The sequence below is a fragment of the Lissotriton vulgaris genome, chromosome 7 (genome assembly GCF_964263255.1).
Source record: "Lissotriton vulgaris chromosome 7, aLisVul1.2, whole genome shotgun sequence".
NCBI lineage: Eukaryota > Metazoa > Chordata > Amphibia > Caudata > Salamandridae > Lissotriton > Lissotriton vulgaris.
The window spans coordinates 759,000,164-759,020,515 of record NC_141695.1 but is presented as its reverse complement, the minus strand read 5'-3'; positions in this window follow the sequence as shown (position 1 = coordinate 759,020,515).

Sequence of the window (20,352 nt, the reverse complement as noted above, 5' to 3'; positions counted from 1 at the left end):
TCAAAGTCAGTAAAGCAGTAATGTCTGGAACAACCGCAAATTGTGGAACTACAATCTTATTCACCTCGCGAAGATCGATCACAAACCTATACACAGGCGGCTGAGAAGAATCAGTACGTTTCAAAACAGGCAAAACCGGACTATTGCACACATTACCTCTTGTTTCTTCAATCACACCTTTCTCAATCAGATCATAGATGATCGCTAAAAGCACTCTTTTACTATCACTGGAAATCCGATATTGGGGAATACGAGGCAATCTAGCATTTGCTTTCAGCGTCACAACATACGGTGGAATCTCCAAAAGACCCACATCATTAGGACCAGTAGCCCAAAGAGAATCAATCCAATCCAAATCGGAGAGGATCTTTTCGCTCGCTGGTTCTCACTCAGACTAACTCCATATCCAGTCACGTTCCATCCAATATACGCTAGTGTCTCATCTCTCGGGATAGTCTCATAGGAATCTATTCCTCTAATCATGTCTACTATACCCTTAACTAGAGCACTATTCTTTGGATTATCTTTCACAGAACGTAGGGGATAGACTTCACGAGCATAGATGAACATCGTTCTGTATGCCCACACAGTACCATTGTAGCTGAATGGCAGGACCAGGTAAGGAATAATATCAGTAGTATGAGGCATAAGACCACACACCCAACAATTGTTGTGTTCACTACTAGCTGGTGTTGGTGCAGAAGCTGAACAAAAGAGTTATTAACGAATTCTAATCTCCTAATGGACTCATGTTCAGGCAAAGGGTGAAAAGAACGCAAAGAAACAGTAGGAGAAGGCATAGGTTGTGTAGTGGGTGCAAACGTCACTTGAAAAGAGAATATAATATATCCCATCAGAAACATCACCAGACTAAGTAGCATAAAAAGACACAATATTAAAAAACACTTTCTACTCATAATTTTACATATTTTGCTCTTAAAGCTCATTCTTTCAACAGGTCTCTCCATCTCAAAAACTCCATCCTCTAACCGTGCTGTTCTCGGCAATTGGTTCGATTCGCTCAGTGTACCTCTGAATGTCCTAGGGAATGCCCTAGAATAAACAAGAACCGTCGACCTTGTGTCTACATGGCAGTACGCTCTAAGTCTTTATACTGCGACCCTACAGCTGAACCCGGATGGCGGTTCGTAAAACAAAAATCGGTCAAAACAGTTTTCCGGAGGAGAGAATTCAGTTTCAAAAATAGCAAAGAAAAGAATTTCACTTTATTAGTCCCACGTCTCTTGGTCGCAAATTATATAGGCAATGTCTGATCACGGAACAAAAGTTCAGGTTCAGAGGTGTCAAAATGAATTGACGGTGGCACAGCTTCTTGCAGAAGATCGTCGCTTTCACGCTCAGAGTTTGTCCCAATTAAACGTGCATCGCTAAAAGGCAGAAAACGAGGCACGGTCTCAGTTTCAGAGTCAGGAATACCTTTCTGGACCCACTGGTCGTACGACAGAGGCAAAGGGGCTCTCTTACAATGTATGCCATGGATCCAGTTCTTTTTACCACGCACTCGCACTGCAGATCGCGTAGATAACAGCACCAGGTAGGGTCCGGTCCAGCGGGGCTGATCGTTCTTTGTCCGCTGAAAATTCTTGACCAGAACCCAGGAACCAGGTTCAATGGCGTGTCCTGAATCTTCAGAAGCCTGAGGCAATGTATCATGAACCTGTTGGTGTAAAACACGCAATTTAGCCGTCAATTCATGAAGATAATCAAGCAATACAGGATACTCTATTTCACTGAATTTGGTCGGCCTCGGCACTCCCCATATGTTTGCCGGGCGACCAAAAACTATTTCATAAGGACTAAGTCCCACTCGTGAATGTACAGTCATCCTCGTTGACAAAAGTGCTAATGGCAAAGCATTGGGCCATTGTAGACCAGAGCTCGCCTGAATCTTGGCCAATTTTAACTTAAGGGTACCATTATAGCATTCTACCAGACCAGCTGATTGGGGGTGATTTGCAGCGTGGAACATCTGTCGGATTCCTAAACCATCACACACTCTCTTCATCACTTGACCCACAAATTCACTCCCATTGTCACTCCATATCATTCTCGGCAAACCATACCTAGGGAAGAATTCCTTAACAAGGGCTTTAGGTGTGGACAAAGCAGTATTATCTTTCAAGGGATATGCTTCTACCCATCTCGAAAAAGGCACAAACAACCACAAGTACGTATTTCAAGTTGTTGCACCTCTCCATGTGGATGAAATCTAACTGCAATGCGTCAGACGGATATGTCAGAGGTGCAAAATGACCAGCTGGAGTTGGAGTTCCCTTACCAGGATTGTACATCAAACAAACCATACAATTCTTAACCACATTCTCTGCACACTTAGGAATTCCAGCATTTTGCCATACTAGAGCCAACAACTTACAAATCTCTTTCACACTAATATGAGCAATTCCATGCGCCATCGTAACCCCTACAAACACGTACGCATCAGGTAACAACCATCGCTGATGCTCTGACAACTCAACCCAAAAACCATTTGAATCCAATTTACCCATACTATCTCTCCATACACTCAACTCTTTCTCTGTAGCTTCAGCTTGAATTGACTTCACACTCTCTATCGTATCTTCACACATGCCTCTATCCGGAACCCATCTCGCCGGACCTGCAACATACATTCGACTCATCACATTTCTCGTCGTTTCTTTCGCAACTTCATCTGCAAACGCATTACCACGACCAACATCATCGGTAACCTTCTTATGTGCACTGCATTTCACAATCGCAACTTGCAACGGCAAAGTAAGTGACTCAAGAAGTTCATTCACCAACTGACCATGCTGAATCTTAGTTCCATGAGACGTCAGGAACCCACGCTCTTTCCACAATCGTCCAAAACTATGAGCCACACCAAACGCATACTGGCTATCGGTATACACAATCACTCGTTTCCTTTTCGACAACACACACGCTCTTGTCAATGCAATCAACTCTGCTTCTTGCCCTGAATTATGTGGGATACGTGCAGCTTCAACAATCGTATGCAAAGTCGTAACAGCATATGCCGTAGTCGTATCACCATTCGGAAGCTTAAAGCACGAACCATCTACCCATAAGGTACCATCACACTTTGCAAGAGGAGTGTCCCTAAGGTCTATTCTCCCTTTCGTTTCTTCCTCTGTCCTAAGAAAGCAATCATGCTGTTCAGAAGCATCTGTCTCCACTGAAATCGGCAACAACGTAGCTGGATTCAACGTATTGCATCTCTTTATATGCACATGACTCGCTAAGAGTGTCAACTCGTAACCTGACAATCGAGCACTAGTTAAGTGCTGTGTCTTTGTCCTGTTCAACAAGGTATCCACTGCATGTGGAACCATTACAATCAACGTATTATCCATCACCAAGCCAGCAGACTGTCGAATAGAGACAGCCGCTGCCGCTGGAGCTCTCAAACAACTCGGCAACGCTCTAGCTACCGGATCCAAAGTCGACGAGAAATACGCACATGAACGTTGCTTATCACCAAACTGTTGTGTCAAAACTGACAATGCACATCCCTCTCTCTCGTGGACATAGAGTGTAAAAGGCTTACTGTAGTCGGGAGTACCCAACACAGGAGCCGAACACAACGCATCACGCAATTCAGAAAAACTCTTCTGACATTCGTTAGTCCAAGGAAGAGGATTCGGGGTATCCTTCACAGTAAGAGCTATCAAAGGCTTCGTAAGAAGCGAAAAATGTGGAATCCACTGTCTACAATACGACGTAGTATCCAAGAAAGCACGCACTTCTCTCTGTGTCGTTGGCACACTCATTTTCGCAATCGCTTGAATTCTTTCTGGGGTCAATCTTCTTCCCTCCTTCGATAAGAGATGACCTAAGTAGGTCACTTCTTGTCGACAATACTGTAACTTCGAAAGAGACACCTTATGATGGAAATCAGACAAATGACGCAACAACGACAAAGTAGCCTCTTCACAAATCTCCTTATTATCAGCAGCAACTAACAAATCGTCGACATACTGAATAAGAGCAGCACCATCAGGTAAGACAATCGTATCAAGCTGTGTTTTCAAAGCCTGACTATAGATCGATTGACTCTCACAATAGCCTTGAGGAGCGCGCTTAAACCGGAAACTTCGGCCTCCTAAAGAGAAGCCTAAAATATCTCTACTCTCCTCGGCAATAAGGATGCTGAAGAAAGCATTCTTCAAATCAATCACTGAAAACCAGGTAGCAGAAGCCGGAATCAAAGTCAGTAAAGCAGTAATGTCTGGAACAACCGCAAATTGTGGAACTACAATCTTATTCACCTCGCGAAGATCGATCACAAACCTATACACAGGCGGCTGAGAAGAATCAGTACGTTTCAAAACAGGCAAAACCGGACTATTGCACACATTACCTCTTGTTTCTTCAATCACACCTTTCTCAATCAGATCATAGATGATCGCTAAAAGCACTCTTTTACTATCACTGGAAATCCGATATTGGGGAATACGAGGCAATCTAGCATTTGCTTTCAGCGTCACAACATACGGTGGATTCTCCAAAAGACCCACATCATTAGGACCAGTAGCCCAAAGAGAATCGAGAAGAGAAGACAATTCTACTGGAAGTCGATCTTTAGATAAATACATCGGAGAGATCACTCTCTTTCCCAACGTAAGCTGTACTCCGGAAGGAGAACAATGTAGCGTTGCATTCAATCTTTTCAACAAATCCAATCCCAACAAGTTCTCACCACAACCTGTCGTCAGAGTAAGGGGTGATTCAAATTCACAAGGTCCAACAGAAAGAGACAAAGGACTAGAAATCGGATTACTAACTGGGGTGCCAGAAAAACCTACTGAGACATTCGTCAAGCCAGACAAAGGTGCGCCATGGAGTTTAGAGTGCATAATAGAACTCTTCGCAGCACCAGTATCCAACAGAAAAGGCTCTGACACACCTGATGTAATCACTTCAACATAAGGTCCACTCCGATGTACTGGAACTGAAACAACTCCCTCTCTTTGTCTATGGCTGTCCTAGCAATCAGTACCGTCCATATTCTCACCTTCGACATAGTAGTTGTCAGCATAGTACTGAGTCGTCCTACCAGACACACTATTCTGCTAATCAAAACAATTCATCGAATTCTGTTGAGGCAAGGAACGCGCATTCTGGGGGAACACACCACGTCCTCTACCTCTAGGAGCTTGCTGAACACCTTGACCTCTCACACCAGAAGCACCATTTGTGCGCTGTAACAGAACCGGACAACTATTCTTGAAATGACCCTCTTCTTTGCAATACGCACACTGATTAGGGCCTACAGGAAAACTTTGTTGAGAAGACTCGAACCTTTGCGAGTTTCTCTGAAACTGTTGAGGTTGCTGATAATCGCGCTGATTACTACGAAGTGGATACGCTTGCTGCCAAAGAACCTTCGTCTTCAACTCTTTAGTCTTCTTGTCGGCTCTATCTTTCTCATCCTTATCCCTATTCTCATAATACTGTGCAGTAGCCATTATCTGTGCCGACGAAGAAACAGCCCATGAACTCTCAGAATCCTTCAACTTCGTACACAACTCGGGAAGCAAATTATGCACAAACTTATCAACGAACAACCGTTGGCCACCTTCCGTACTCATGTCCTGACCACTATGGTCGATAAACATCTCTTCAAACCTAGTGAAGAAATCAGACACACTTTTGTCTTTCTTCTGTGTACATGTAGACAATTTGTCCCAGTTCACTCGCATAGCAGGCATCAAAGTCTTCATATAATTAATAATCCTACCAGGAAGTTCTGCAACTAAAGGCTCAGGTTTGGCACCACCAACTTCGGGCCATCCGCGGCACCAATATTATTCCATGTATCACCTAACTCTTGCGCATGATCCGTATGACGAATCAATCCCCATAAAGGCTGAGGAACTACATTTCCAAACAACATGTCTATATATCAGCTAAATTCATAACGCATGAGTCTGCAGTCTGTGATAATTCCTTATAGTACCCTGCAGGATTTTTACGAGGATCTGCTTAAGGGCCAAAACTTCAGCTCGCTTCCATGGGACATGTACCCAAACACGCTGAAAATTAGCCGGCGCAGCTACAATACCAGCAACGGCGTCAGCCTGAACTTCTTCTTTCCACACCGGAGGAAACTCTCTCATTGGATATTGTCGCACTTTCCTCCTAACTGAAGGATCAGGCTCAAACAACGACTGAAAAGGAGACTCGCTCCTAAACGACAACAATGTCGCAACTGCTCTTTCAAAATCGAGACCCACTATAGTTCCTTTCGCAAACTCGGACTGTACACGGAACAACTCAGATGGAGTCTGTCCCAAATCACCATCTTCCCATTCTTCATGAAGGAAAGTACACATCTTATCAAAAACATACCTCTGCTTCGGTGCTTCCCATTGACGGAAGACATCCATAACAGACTCTAAAGTATATCTTAAAGAATGGGTAACCCATTTACGCTCTAAATGATCCAATACTTCCCGCTCATCGGGACCAGGCATTTGGCTACGCAACTGTTTACGCGCTGAAACAGGGGTCATACTCAATGACCCAAAGAAAGGAGAAAAGAGACCAGTAACAGTATCAGTCATTCTCTGTCGAACAGCAGGAGAAGTTGACAAGAGAATAGGAGACAAAGCAGACTGAGAGGAAACCAACGTAGGAACAGTAGCAGAAGAAGTAGCAAATACAGGAGGCAAAGTCTTAGGAATTGGAGGCAGAGCAGGTAGCAAAGTCGGCGGCCCTTGAGAAGGCTGCACCAAAGGAATAGGAGCCAACTGAAGAGGAGCTGGAGGTTGTAGAACAACAGGAGGCAAAGCAACCGGAGGCTGCGCAACTAAAGGTTGCGGAGGTGCTGTAGCACTCTGCACATAAGGGGGTGGCAAACTCAACAAATGTGACATCAAAGGATCTTTCTCAAGGTCCTTCGTTGCACCTTGCTGAGATAACACTTATCAATCGCCATTTTACGTTGCATGTGCAACTGCTCACTCGTTTGTTCTTCTTCATTATCTTTAAACTGTATAGTAGCTTGCATTATCGAGATACCCTTCTCTCTTTTATTTCTTTTCGCTAATTTAATATCTTTCTGTTTGGCTTCCTTTCACCAGAGGCGGAAAGAGTCAAACATCGCCGGCCGGGCTTTCTTCTTGAACAGTTTAACTTCTAGATAATCTAAAATCTCTGTGTCATAACTACCATATTGGGGCCACTTTAGGACACCATCCTTCCTAGTATATTGAATCCATACTTCATTATACGTGATGTGGCCCACGCCATGTTTCAAATAGAGCTCTTAGGTCGGAGTTCCAATCGGAGGCACCGGACACGAGTCCTCCAATCGGGAATCGCTATTACAACCACAACAAAATATCTTTCCAAGTCTGCTAAGACCAGGCATCTTCGCTCACTAGTCTAGCTTCAAACTTCAAGGGAATATCGAATACGATAGCCTCGCGAATACACGAGTCCCTCGGCTTTGGAGCTTGCAAGTCTCAAATCAAAGATCCCAAGGGATACCCAAAAACTAAGGACTGGGAGACGCTCCACTCATATTTAACTGAAGTATCGATGACGTCGCCAGAAGCCCCGTCTATCGTCTCGCCATACAAATCATCCAAAGGCTTCAAGACAGGGCGACAGTCAGGGCAGCAGTCCTTCGTAGCCGTCGGAAAGCGGGGAACCTCGCAGCAAAGACTTTCGGACCACGACGACATACAGGGGTCGATGAAGTGGTAGGCCTTCCTCCAGAATTTTCACACGAAGCTCCTCACGATCTTCAGGCTTGGACCGGCACCACTGAAGTCACCCAACGTTGGGCGGCAACTGAAGAACCGGGTTTTAGAACCCAGCGGCGCCAGGGGCACGCCCAATGTCTTTGGGTTCACCTGTCTTAGAATACAGAGACACAGGATACTTCTCGGTGACGTCAAAGATCAAATTTATTGGCTGCAACCAGGAACAGAAGTCTACGAAGCACGACACGGGTGGTTCGCTAGAGACTGCACAATTTAGTATTGCGAGACATCGTCTTTTATGCCAAAAATCACATTCCTGACTAGCATCAATTACTTACGAACTGTCCAATCACAAAGTGACATCGCAAAAGGTATTGCATAACGACAAGCCCACTTTCAGTTGCCCAGCCCACCATCAATTACACGGGAAAACCCAACATTCTTGCTCGGACAGGCCGGACGAACCCATAATAAAAGAACCTCAACCCAAACCATAAATAGGCCATAAAAGAAGGAACAGAAACAGATGAGAAGCAAGAAAGAAGGGTGTGTGCGTGTACCATAAACTCAGCAATGTCCTGCTCTTTGATCTCTATCTGACCAGCTGCCGAACAAGGAACTGGCTCAACAAGGTTAGCTTCGGGCAATGGAGTCAGTTCGCTCAGGTCATCTAGAAGTCAGCTAAAGGTGTACGTGTCCCAAAGACTCGCTCGGCCGTACTCATCGGCCTATGTGAGGGCAACCACAAAATGGCTGCCGTACACAAAATGGAACCAGAAGGTTCGGAACGAAATCCCTGAATACGCAGTGAATCCATCAATCGATCATGACGAAAACACTCGTACATACTGCACTCGTCATTTGCGGTTCGCTGATACCAAAATCGTCACGATACGACGACCTTTATTGAACGGGTTCAGAATCACGGAACCTCATTCCTACAAAGGTAGGACATGTGAAGAAAAAGGAAGAAAAGCGCAGAAAGAAGAAAAACAAATGCAGAAAGAGGCAACAGAAGTCCAGAAAGACAAAGAAAAGTGCAGGAAAAAGAAGAGATGTGCAGAAAGAACCAATAGAGGAGCAGAAAGTGCTCCTGTGCCCCCAACATTTTGCTGATGGGTACTGGTGGTAACTAACTCTGACTAACCAGGCCTAGTGCCAGTGCTATGCTAAAAGACACTTAGAATACAGTGAAAACACCTACATACACTAGGGAACCGGAACACTATGCGTTGGGGAACCCCTGTGATTAGCATGACCTCCTCTGTATTTGCCATGAGTTAATGCCTGGGTCATTCCATGAGTACATGAGTAGTGACTGGATGATAAGAAAGCTACAAGATGAGTGCATGGTGGTTTTTTTAAGTGCTTGGGTTTTGATACAGTGATTGGATAAGCACATAGGATTGGCCGTGTGATTGGAGGACTGCATAGGTAGTACCAGGGAGATTACTGGACTAAATAGGTAGTCCTCAAGGTATTGCAGCAGTGCATGTGTTAGTGAGAGGGTCATTGCATGAGTACATGGGTACTAAATGGATAATTAGAGTACTGCAAGGAGGGTGCATGATGAATTTATAAGTGTTTGATATTGGAGGAGTGTTTGGATTAGTACATGGTATTGGCTGGGTAACTGGAGGAGTGCACAGGGAATGACAGTCTGATTGCGGGACTGCATGGGTACTACCTGGGGAACTGAAGGAGCAAATGAGAAGTATGTATGTGGGTACAGGACTGTATGGGTAGGGCATATGGGATTGGAACAGTGATCAGATAGTGCCTGGATCCTTGCATGAGTACATAGCTACTGACTGAAAGATTAGAATACTGCAAGGAGAGTTCCTGAGTGAATTTATAAGTGTTTGGGTATTGGCAGAGTTTTTCTATTAGTACATGGTAGTGGCTGGGTGACTGGTGGACTGCACGGGGAGTGACAGGGTGATTACTGGACTGCCTGGGTACTACCAGGGGAATTGAAGGAGCAAATGAGAAGTGTAGGTGGTTAGAGGACTGCATGGTTAGTACACAGGGATTGTAGCAGTGCATGTGTTAGTGCCTGGATCATTGCATGACTACATGGGTAGTGACTGGATGATTAGAGTACTGCGAGGAGAGTGCATGGTGAATTTATAAGTGCTTGGGTTTTGGCGCAGTGATTGGATAAGGACAAAGGACTGGCTGGGTGATTGGATGACTGCATAGATAGTACCAGGGAGATTACTGTACTGCATAGGTAGTCCTCAATGGATTGCGGCAGTGCATGTGTTAGCGACTAGGTCATTGCATGAGTATATGGGTAGTGACTGGATGATTAGAGTGCTGCAAGGACAGCGCATGGTGATTTTATTACAGCTTGGAATTTGGCTGAGTGATTGGATAAGTACATAGTGCTAGCTGGGTGATTGGAGGAGTGCATGGGTAGTGACAGAGGGATTTTTGGAGTGCATGGGTACTACCTGGGTAATTGGAGGAGTGAATCATTAGTGTGTAGGTGGTTAGAGGTCTGCATGGGAAGTGCTTAGGGGGTTGTAGCAGTGCATGAGTCAGTGCCTGGACCATTCCATGAGTACATGGGTACTGACTGGAAGATTACAGTACTGCAAGGGGAGTGCATGGTAAATTTATACGTGCTTGTGTTTTAGTGGAGTGATTGGATAAGTACATGGTTCTGACTGGGTGATTGAAGGAGTCCATGGGTACTGACAGGGCTATGGCTGGACTGTGTGGGTAGTGCTCAGGATATTGTAGCAGTGCATGAGTTAGTGCATGTATTCATTGCATGAGTGGATGGGTACTGACTTGATAATTAGAGTACTGCAAGGAGAGTGCATGGAGAATTTATAAGTGCTTGGGTTTTGGTGGAGTGATTGGATAAGTACACACACACATGGCCAATACCGGCACAGGGACCCCATCCCCGGGGCATTGCCACATCTTTATTTTTTTAAGGAGGGAGGCTGTGTGGCCCCGTCCTGAATCCTCTATTGGCCCAGGTGACCCCATCCCCCGGGCCGGCCTTTATTTTTTTATTTTATTTGGGGAGGGGGCTGCGTGACCTCCCTCCTGGGCCACTTCTACCCCGGAGACCACATCCCCCGGTGCAGGCCCTATCCATTGGGGACTGTGGGGGGAGCCCCAATGCCCCCACGGTCCCGCCGGCTCCCTGCCTCCTGCGGAAGATGGCATTCCTTTTCCACACGGGGAGCTGCTGACATGCAGCTCCCCGTGTGGAAAAGCAATCTGCCTAACATTTTGGAAGTGAGAGCAGGTTTCTCTGCTCTCCCTTCCAAAATCCATAGCAAGTTTGCTTTGACAGGGCTGAAGCAGCACGGCTAACGCCCTGCCATAGCAAACAGCAGTGTCTGGGGGTGGGCACCCCGGGACACTGCAGGAGCCAGCCTTGGGGGAGATGGTACCCAGGGCAATGGAGGGCTCCAGGAGGGGGGCTACATGGCCCCCCCTCCCAATGGAATTAAAGCCCCAGGGAGGTGGTGGTCCCCTGGGCATATGGGGGGGCTCGAGTCCCCCACCCAGGTTCATTTTTATGTTAGAAAGGCCTGGGGTGGCAGTCTCGAGGAGAGCGGGGGAGCCGTGTGCCCCCGTGAATAATGAATAAAAGCCCCGGGGTGGCGGTCCCAGGGAATTGGGGGACCTTGGAGGCCCGCACACATTAAAAAAGAAGCCCCGGGGGTAGCGGTCCCCGGGGCTGCGGGAGGGCCGAGAGCCCACCCGCACATAATGTTAAGCAAGCACCGGGGGTGGCAGTCCCCGGGCTGCTGAAGGGCTGCGTACCCTCCCGCATATTTTAAGCATAGCCCTGGGGTGGTGGCAGTCCACATATATTTTTGGGCAATGCCCCGGGACCTGGCCCACCTGGGGTCCTCAATAAATTGAAGCGTGGAAGCCTGCACTTCATTTTTTTTTACATTTCGGTGGGATTCGCGAGCCCAGAGCAAATTTTGCTGAAATATTATATATTAAAAAATCTTTTTTGGGCCCTGTGGGTCCTTGTAGCCTATGGAGTCATGGTGTTTCTACCCTGCCCCCTTTTCTTTTTTTTCCTTTGTTTCTCTATTTTCTTGTGACCCAGTAGTACTGAGTCACAAGATGGCTGCCAACACTTCCTGGTTTCAAGTGTTGACAGCTAATTAGAATAAAGCTCATGGTCGGGAGGGTTTACGAACCCTCCTCGGCCATAGATATCGAAACTTATTTTTTTTTATTTTCTCAGCAACTACTGAACAGATTTACACCATTTAAAAAAAGGTCACTTTCTGAACCAAGCACTACCTTTTTTCCAAATTTGGGGTAATTCCATTCAGCAGTTCGGGCTGTAGCTTGTCTCAAAATTTCTTATGGAAATTAACACACAAAAACGCGTTTTGGGACCCCCTGTTTTCTCAGCACCCGCTTGACGAATCACCCCCACACTTTAAGGATAGGAGCTGACCTGCATAGACTTTTTTGGGGAGAATTTTGTGAAGATTCGTAGAACTACGCCAAAGTTATTAGCAAATCAAAAAATGCTTTTCCTATGGAAACTAAGTTGTAGCTATAACTACCTACTGGCGACCCTTACAAATTCACCGGAAAAACGTTCTAAATATTTTTATAGTTCGGTGAATTTGTCAGTAACAACATTAACATTTTGACCTAAAAAAAACACAGAAGTTTACCAGTTATAGTTAGTATAGCTAAATATAACTTGCGTCCCAGGCACCCACTGCTTTTGACCCCATATATTACATCACTCATTTCACATCATATATATATTATATATATAATATACCTTAAGGACATTCTAGTCAATAGCCACATACAAACCAACAAAAAGATGTGATTAGAGCAAAGGGGTGGTTTCTACAAATGCAGTAAATGCAAAGCCTGCAGCCATAGCGAAAATATAAGAGAAGCCACACTACAGAGGTCAAAGAAACAATGAAAAATCACAAGACCCATTAATTGTGGGACCAAATTCGTAGTCTATGCCATCACATGTCCCTGTGGAAGTGGTACGTCGGATCGACAATTTTCCCAGTGAAGAGAAGAATCCTGAAGTATTGGAGAGCTATAACAAAATGTGACTTTAGCTACAGCATGGCCAGACATTTTGATGAGGCACATAATGGTGACTGGACAAAGGGCAAATACTTTGGTCTTGATACCATTCCAAAACATCCAAGAGGAGGGAATCAAGTATAAGCCTTATGTAGACTCGAATCGAGATTCATTCTACAGGCAGGCGGCATGCTCTCCACAGGGATGAATAATGACTAGGAACTATTTGTACATTTGTAAAATACTGATTGCTTTCTGATACCCAACTCCATCACTTCCATTTAGTGAAATGTATTGTCTTTTTTATTCACAATATATTTTAATTGTGTGAGGAAAATTTTTCATGATTCTACTCCATGCATGTTGCATCAAAGCAACATACCCTATTAAGTCACAGATGCTTTTCTACTATGTTAAAGAATAGTGATAACAATATGTGTTGGATTACTAATTTTGGTGAAATGCTAGTTAATGTATGGAAGTATAGGAGAAACATTGTTTGCCCTTTTAATATCTTCTGTCTTATACTTTTCTTAACAGATCAGTCAGGCGTTAGGGAAAAAGAGTAGCCACCAGGAAATCGCTAAGACCATAGGAGATTGAGGGACATTCTCCTGAACTGTCATCTCTCCATTATCATGATATAGGTAGAAGCAGTTTACACCTCTATATCACTTAAAGCATACTTCTAAAGTAGCGTCACTGGACCTGGGCATCACGATTCAATGGGTATTGACAAGGGATTGAAACAAACACTGTGTGTACTACAAATAGCCAAGACTGACTGGTTCCGAGATACTATAATGGGACTTGACAGAGGTACTAAACCTATAATGGCTCCTTTTCTCTCCTGTTTTCTCCCTTTCCCCACATTGCTTCTCATTATTGTATATATTTTGTATGCTAAACACCAAGCATCTACTGAATCACTTATAGATTATCACAATTAATCCAACTATGAATAGGGTACTATACCAGAGATAACTGATGCAAAATTCACTATAGTTTAGGGCACTACACCCTTGAAAAACAATGCTAATTTTACTGAGTGACTTATGGACACAAACAACGGAACTTTAAATACAAACTGTCGAATACAGTCATTGTTGTTACTTATGAATTATTAGGCTGTATTATCACAACATCATGAACATTACAATCACAATTTTATGTAAAAAACATTTTCAAAAGAACTCACCAGTCTTTCGTTCATATCTACCAGGGCATGCTGGGTCGTGCTGATCAACGTATCTTTAAATATATGTGGCATTGGCAAATGGTCATGTGACCAAAACCCAGAGAGAGGTCGAAACGCATCTTGTTTCCCGAATAAACCCATGAATTTGCACCTTCACACTGGAAGGGCCCACTTTTTCCTGCCTGGAACGTAGGAATTCTCTTTTACATATATTTATATATATATATGTGTGTGTGTTTCACTTTCCTTATCATACTTTCTATGTGTTCAAAGGGCATGCAAGATAAAGACATATGTGTAATAAAGGCTGCATGAAAAAGGCATGCGTGGTAAGGTCATACGATGTATTGTCATACAACCGTGTAATGCAGAATCCTGCAAACCCCCACGGAGACAACTGCGTAATGCAGGATCCAGGTCCCACTCAGGCACATGACAATGAACATCTACATGATATGGGATACTCGGGCCCCTCATCACATCCTGTAGGGAGGGGGACACCATTTTATGTTACTCCACTAGCTCAATGTGGGAGAGAATCTGAATATCTCACAGCAAAATTATTTCCAGCAGCTCACTTTAGTTTTCTCAGGTTTGTGGGCAAAAATCATGTCAAATAGGGCAGCTGTTGGAATTGGCCTTTTTGCTGGGTTAATCCCAAGTTTTTTTTTCTTTCCCCTATTTTTCCTGATTTGTTTTTGTTAGCTTTAGGACTCTGGGCACTTTACCACTGCTGATCAGTGCTAAAGTGCATATGCTCTCTGTGTGAATTGTGATTCTGTTTGGTTATCCATGATTGGCATATTTGATTTACTGGTAAGTACCTAGTAAAGTGTACTGAGTGTGCCTGGGCCTGTAAATCAAATGTCACTAGTGGGTTTGCAACACTGGTTGTGCCACCCACATGAGTAGATCTGTAAATGTGTCTCAAACCTTCCACTGTGTGAATGCCGTTTTAAACTGCCAAGTCAACCTGGCAAATGCATCCACTTGCCAAGCCCTAACCTTCCATTTTCTTACATGTAAGGCACCCCTCAGGTAGGCCAAAGGTACCCCATGGGCAGGGTGCCGTGTATGTAAAAGATAGGACATGTGCTGGTGTGTTTTACATGTCCTAATAGTTAACTACTGCCAATTTTGTTTTTCACTATTGAAAGGCTATCTGTCCCATTACACAGGAGTTGCTTTGTAAATCTTACAAGTATAACTTTCCATTGGGGCAAGATGGAGAAATTAAGTTTAGGCTCTCTGAACTCAGAATTTAATAACACATCTTTTGGTAAAGATGGTTTTTAAATTGTGTGTTTTAAAATGCAGCTTTTAGAAAGTTTTAACAGGTAAGAATGTCCACAAAGGATATATTACAGCACACTCAGTTTTCACATTCAATATACAAATTATCTTAAGATGCTCTATCCAGTCGCTTGTATTAAATTGTTTAGAAATTTAATTTAACTCATTTATACTGGAACTGATCGGTGAAGAAATAATTTTGCACAGGTATAAAGGTTTTTAAAGAGTTGGATTTATAATGAAAAAGAGCTTCTCAAAGGGTACAAAAAAGCTTGTATAGATATCCAAACAAAACTACACAAAGCAAACGCCGACTGTTAAGACAGCGGTACGTTCTCTGAAAGCGGGCCCTTCCAGTCTCTAGACAGAAGCTAGTTCTGGGCATATCGGAGCCCAAAGGAAAAAACCTGAGGCACAGAGTCAATTACAGTTGCTTACTTCCATTGTTGAATTTATGGTGGCAATTTGTTAGCCCTGTTCTTCAATTGCTAATCAATATCTTGATGGACTTGACTATATCTTGAATCAGTCTACATAAACCATTAAGGGTCCTCCAACACTTGAGTTTTATGTCCTGAAGATGGTCTAGCTGATGTGTCCAACGTAGACCAAAACGTCAACATCTACACCTACTTTCATGTAAAACTGTTGTTTTCAAGGAACTGTTGTTGTTTGAATCAGTCACATTTCCTTGTTGCATTTGTTGTAACGAGGTGTCCACATTTGTGACAAAGAGGTGTTTGTAACATCAAATAATTTGGAAACCACAATTGCTTTGTCTAGTTTTCTTTAGATATCTATACTAGTTTTTTTGTACCCTTTGAAAATCTTTTTCTTTATAAATCACTCTTTCACCTGTGCAAAATTATTTCTTCACCGATCAGTTCCAGTATAAATTAGTTAAATAAAACCTCGAAACAATTTAATACACGCGACTGGATAGAGCTTGTTACAATTATTTGTATGTTGAATGTGAAAACTGAGTGTGCTGTAATAAATCCTTTGTAGGCATTCTTACCTGTAAATACATTGATTGCCCAAGCCTCCAAGGGTATATTTGGTCTCCCACTTTCTTCTATACTTTAGAAAGTAGGCCTTTTCTTTTTTAACGATTCTGTGCGCCTGTGCTGTTTATGTATTGACTGTCTGGTTTTGGAGTGGCAGACAGGAGATGTGCATTTACTGTAGACAGCCACAAAGGGGGTTGAGGTGTGTCCTGTCTTTCCTGGGTGACTCATAGCTGAGCGAAATAGACAATGGCTGCAGTTAGAGTGGTTGGAGGAGTTTTACATGGACCTGAATAGGCTGTGTATTCCTTTGCACAATGCTGTCTCCACCCCCTGTGTTCATGCTGCACAAGAGAGGACAGAACTGGTTTGGACTGGGCTCAAAGAACCTTGCCAAAAAGAGAACAAAGAGAAAATGAGGTATAAGTATTGGGTCTTGAACCCCAGAGATTTAGATTACTTTTGGAATCAAGCGGAAACTCTGCCAAAGAGATGAGCTGGAGAGCTGTGAGGAGGACTACTGTCCTTTTGCTGTGTATGCTTTGCTGGGTTGGTCTGCAATTGCTGCTTCTACAAAGGAGAGGACAAGGGACTGGACCTTGTTGTGTATCCTGCTTGTGAGTTTTCTCCAAGGGCTTGTGTGCTTGCCTCCTGTTAAGAAGTCTCAGGGTCCCAAAAGACTTCCTGACACTCTGCTGGTGCTGCTGGACTCTGCCATCTGTGAGTCCTACCCTTGCCTGATGTGCGTCCTTTCAGTTACAGGGACTCAGAGGTGCGTTTAGCAGCTAATCTCGACAAGAACCAGCACAAAGCATTGCAAAACTGTATAAAGTCTCTTGGAACCGATGCCGGATGATGCAAAGCCTTGTCAAGTCCTACCCAACCGCTGAAAGCCTTATCGAAACCGGCACAGGACAATGCAAAGCCTCGCCGAATCCTACCAAACAGCTGCCAGCCTCTCAGAACTGACGTAGGGCGACGCAAAGCCTCGTCGAGTCCCACTGGGTGGCCCAAAACACTGACACTGGATTGAGCGAAGCCTCGCAAAGTGACACATCACCTCCAATGTGTAATGCATCACCGCTGTGCGCCAATTTTTTCCACACATAACCAGCAGTCCAGAATCGTCTTAAATTTTGATGCTTCACTTCCCCCTACAGTCTGGATTTGATACACCACCTCTCCTGCGTGCACCAAAACTGTTGCCTCGACCCTCCAAAGACTCAGGAACTGACACATAGCTGTGTCTTTCAATGCTTCCTTTCTCTGCGGCTGTTTGACCTCTTGAAGTCATATTTCTAATTATGTATGTCAGATTTTTGTCATTTTGGTCTTGTTTGGTTTAGATAAAGATACATTATTTTTCAAAACTGGTGTGGTGTTCCTGTGTGGTGTTTTCACTATATTACGGTGTATTTGGGTATAAATACTTCACACATTGCCTTTGGGATAAGCTTGCCTGCTCGTACCAATCTACCAAGCGGGTGAGCAGGGTTTATCTAAAGTGTGTAACTCCCTTACCCTGACTAGAAGCAAGGGTCCTAACTTGGACAAAGGGGCATCACTCTGCCTACTAGAGACCCCCATTTCTAACAACGGCCTATGTTCTTATGTGCTGAATTCTCCTCCTTGACTGTGGAGTCTCAACACTTGTGAACTTACTATAGAAATGCAGTTTTGTGCACACTGAAAAAGTGTAAACTTACGCAAATTTGTAAGTATATAATTGTGAATCAGGCCCACAGAGTACAACATTTCTTCTTTGTGTTTTCCTTCCATCGTATTTTATTAGAAAATGAAACCATATTTAATTTAATATTATTTACCCATGGGTGATGGTGGTGTGTGTGCACAGTGCTGTTCTCATGACCTACAATGATATTGCAATGCAGGCAAATAATGTGATTTCTCTCTACAGGCATCCATGCGTTCTCAAAAAGCTTCCACAAAATTCCTAAAAACATTGAATGAAAATGTACTTTGACTTAAAACTTCCAACTCATTACTTTTTTTCCATCCTCTGTATGACTCCGCTCACTCAGTTTAGGCTACTCTAAAAATCACATGCATATTTACCTTAACACTTACTAGTGGATCTCTGCAAATAGCCCACTCCTTTTTTCTGAGTTTACAACTTCTCCTTAAAAAGTCATACCTTGTACCCTAACTATACCTTATCTCGTGTTGCTCATTTATTAATACCGCCAACTGATGCATGAGCTTCCAATATTCCCCATATCCCAATAAAGATAACTCTCAATTCAAAATAATGTAATCTACCACAGAGAAACTGGAGTAAAGGCACAGATAGGCTACCATAGAGACCAATAACCGACAACTTCCAAAAACAAAACCCACTAACCATGGAACCTCAAGCAGCATGATGATTAGCATAAAAGCATAACAATGCCTCATCGCTGGTAGTAAGTGCTAAGTAATGCAATTACAGTACAATTTATAACCCAAAATAAAACTAATACTATAAGACTCTGCAGTCAGACAGTTGAATGTAGTTCATATAGGCTGCCTAATAATTCCCTTTTACTGCCTGAACTCACATAAGACGAAAATGTGAAGGATCATATGCATCACCCAGTACTATTCCAGTCCACAGCAATAAACCACCCATCACCAACTGCACAAGCACAGAATAATTAGAGACCTGCCACATAGTGCAGGCCAAGAGAGGACTCTAATTTAGCCCAAAACTGCAGGTCCAGACTAGCAAAATACTATGGCACCTTCTTGGCATTTCACTATGAAAAATAGATTTCCGATGTTGTTAACAAAGTCCACGCAGCAGATCTCTCTATCATGCCTCCCTTTAATCTTTGCCTGCTCAGGTCCATAAACATTCCACAAAATATCTGAGAATGGACAACCCAGTTCAGTAACCAGTTAAGTGGATTATAAACATAAGAGATAGCAAAAAGGGACCTGTAGAGTTGCTCAAAGCTGCCAAATTACTGAAAGCCATAGACTGCGTGCCTATCCCTCACACTTCTTCATTTATCACACTGCTAAGCACATGTGTCCCATAGCACGATAACCACACCTCGCTGATCCTCACACACAACATGGAAACGCTTTTCACACAGGATCAAAATAAAGACAACACACTTTCAACCAAACAGCCTACATGGTATACCGTGGTACCAATGGAGGAAAACTCTTCCGCATAGTGGTAGTAAGTGCTATGTAAATATTGCAATATAATGCTATTCCACTTCATAACGTGTGGAATCAATGTTTTGTCCAGTCGTCTAGCAAATATGCTGCCTCTTTTTCCATAACCTTTCTTTTTCGCATTCCACCAGGTTTTCCTTGGCTCAATATGAAGGGGAATTTTTCAGAATTGTGATTTGGCTGCTAGCAACCACCTGTTTGTGCCTGCCCTGGGAAGTAGGCCAGAGTTTAAATGAGGGCCCATAAATCATTTGCGATAGCAGCTTCTGATTATCACTTGTTCTCATAATGTCCAGAAACGTACTGGTGATTTGTTGATTACTACCCATAAAGACTAGAATTAGAAACTAGATAGGGAGGAAATGGCATAATATTGCTCTGTCTAGTGCAGCAACATGAACCCGGCTATATATCAGAATATTGATGTGAAAAATACCATCTGACATAAATTTCTTGGCCTAAATACCGCAAAACGAAATATCACTCCATTGGGTGTTGATGTTCTAATATTAACTCAAATGGGCCGATACTTCGTAAATTATGTTCATAACACAATATGATGTCTGACTATATTTAGTTTAGCAAAAACAACAGTTGATGAACAAAATGCAGAACAATGTCATACACTCACCCCAGTACAGAGATCTGGGCCTAAATCCATCGTTTTTTTGCTCACCATGCAATTCCAGTTTAAACCCACCCGTATGCAAATCAGTCTTGACCCTGTGCCGGAACAGTCTAGGCCGAACTGCCAAGCCAGGTACTCCAAAAGCATCTGACATAAATATCTTGGCCTAAATACCGCAAAATGAAATATCACTCCATCGGGTGTTGATGTTCTAATATTAACTCAAATGGGCCGATATTTTTGTAAATG